Source organism: Otolemur garnettii, unplaced genomic scaffold (assembly GCF_000181295.1).
Source record: "Otolemur garnettii isolate 467f Iridium unplaced genomic scaffold, OtoGar3 scaffold00007, whole genome shotgun sequence".
In the NCBI taxonomy this organism is placed as follows: domain Eukaryota; kingdom Metazoa; phylum Chordata; class Mammalia; order Primates; family Galagidae; genus Otolemur; species Otolemur garnettii.
Window position 1 is genome coordinate 7,391,399 of NW_003852402.1, and position 2,608 is coordinate 7,394,006.

The window sequence follows — 2,608 nt, forward strand, 5'->3', positions numbered from 1 at the left end:
GGGTCTCCTGCCTCTGCCTCCCAAGTAGCTGGGACCACAGGCACCCGCCACAACGCCCAGCTATTTTTTGGTTGCAGCCATCATTGTTATTTGGCGGGCCTGGGTTGGATTCGAACCCACCACCTTGGGTGTTTGTGGCTGGCGCCACTGGACCTTTATCTCCACTCTAACATTTTTACATACTCAGCTTTAAAAAAATGTTTTCTGAACAATAAGCCTGGCATCAAAACCCAGCAATTGTCTTAGGGGGGCCTATGCTGAAATGTGAAGTGAACTCAAGATTTGTTTCACAATAATGGGGGGGGCTGAGGACAAGGGCGGGAGACAAACCCACATTGTCAGGATTTATCCAATCCTTTAATACTTGGAGACTCAGTTTACCATCCTGGCTTTCGTTTATGCTCAAAATTCTCCATAATGAAACAACAAAAAACCAGAGATTACGCGCTGATTTTATGGACAGGCACTCTTATCAGTCAGCCCCGGTTACCGCGACATGCCAACAGTGCTACTTTAGAGAGTGCTTACTGTTATTAACAATTAGTGGGGGCCCGATGGCTAATTTTCTCCGAGCTCCACCAGGACAGAGGTCTACCGTATCTTTGTTTCGCTCACGCTGCAGGCCCCGCGCCCAGCTTGCTGCCGGACCGCGGCCGGCGCCCAGATCGCTTCTGCGGAAGCCGGGAGAGAAGCGGCGTCCGCTGCCGCAGCTCCGCCCGGCCCCGCCCGGCCCCGCCCAGAGGCCCCGCACGTGCGGACGCGGGAAGCCACCGCGCCCTCCCCGCCCCCACCGCGGGCACGTGACCCGCCGCCCGGGCGCCTGATTTGGCTGAGACAGCCGGACCTCTCCGAGAATCCGGGGAGGTTCAGGGTCGAGGTCCGGCTAAGCGCTCAAGTTTGAGTGAGCCCTCGGGTGGGGGATCTGGAGATCGGGCCAGAAGGAAGGTTAGCGAGACGGGAGCGGTAGGTAGAAAACGCCCGCCTAGTCCCTGGGCTCGGGACGCGACTCTGGCCGGGAGTTCGACCTACCCGGGCGCGGGCCCAGGTGCAGTAGCTGGGTGTGGCCAGACGGAGCCACCCCCGGGATGGCCCGATCTTCCTCCTATAAGGAAGCTGAAGCTGGCCGGGTTGCCGGTCCCGGAGACCTGAGCCTCGTCGCCGGCGGGCGGCTTCCTTTGTGTCTCCCAGGCTGGGGGAGAAAGAAAACCACTTGCGTTCGATTTCGCTTTTCGAGTTCGGGCGCCCCTCCCCCACCGCGCCCGTCCCAGGGTCTGTCTTCCCGATCAGGCAGTGGGCGGGGCACGCGCCCTGGGAGTTCCGAGCAAAGACTTTGGTTTTAAACCCTACGCGTCGGCGGGCGTGGTGGCTCGTGCCAGTAATCCCAGCACTCGGGAGGCGGAGGCGGAGGCGGAGGCGGAGGCGGGTGGGTCGCCTGAGCTCACAGTTTGCAGACTAGCCTGAGCCAGAGTGAGACCCCGTCTCAAAAAATAGCCGGCGCTGTGGTGGGCCCCTGTAATCCCAGCTACTCGCTAGGCTGAGGCACGAGAATCGCTTGAGCCAAAGAGTTAGAGGTCGCTGTGAGCTGTGACGACACAGTACTCTACTGAGGGCGACAAAGTGAGACTCTGTCTCTTAAAGAAAAACAAAAACCCCTACCTGTCCCCAGTCGGGCTTCGGGAACATCCAGTTTACAGTCTCCTTTTACGCGCCGCCTCCAGAAATGGCGCCATGTCCCAACTCGGGCCAGGTCACCATCTGGAGACAGGTGTGACCGTTGGGGCCGACTAAAATGGAGGAGGACAGAAATGTGTGTTGGGGATCAGAGCAGCCCACGCAGCTGGCTACAGGGTGCAGAGAGGGAGGGCAAGGGGTTCAGGCCGAAGGTGGCTGCTGCCAGAAACAAAGCACGAGCCTGGAGCGAGGAGGTTAAACTTTCCTAACCTTAGGGTTAGGATGAGCTGTGATACACTTGAGGAGGGGACAAACCAGTCATTCTGGGTTCATTCCTTCCTCCCATCAAATGTTCTGAAGCTCCTGGCACAGGCTGCAGAGATGGAGGCACAGGCTTGGCCTGGTAAAGCCAATAAATGAAACAACTCTTTCCCTGGGGCCAGGTGTCACAGAAGAGGGCCCTGGGCTCAGTGCCTGTTTGTTGCTCAGGCAGCTAAGGCACCAGCCACATACACCACAGCTGGTGATTCAAATCCAGCCCTGGCCTGCCAAACAACAACGACAACTACAACCAAAAATAGCCGGGCGCTTACAGTCCCAGCTACTTGGGAGGTTGAGTGAGGCAAGAGAATCGCTTAAGCCCAAGAGAGTCAGAGGTTGCTGTGAGATGTGATGCCATAGCACACTATTGAGGCTGACATAGTGAGACTCTGTCTCAAAAAAAAGGGCTAAGTGCCTCATTGCTGTTGGTACTCCTCCCAGATAATGTTAAAGCTCTCATTGTACCTGTGGCTCAGTGAGTAGGGTGCTGGCCTCATGTACTGAGGGTGGTGGGTTCAAACCCAGCCCTGGCCAAACTGCAACAACAACAAAAATAGCCAGGCATTGTAGTGGGTGCTTGTAGTCCCAGCTACTTGGGAGGCTGAGGCAAGAGAAT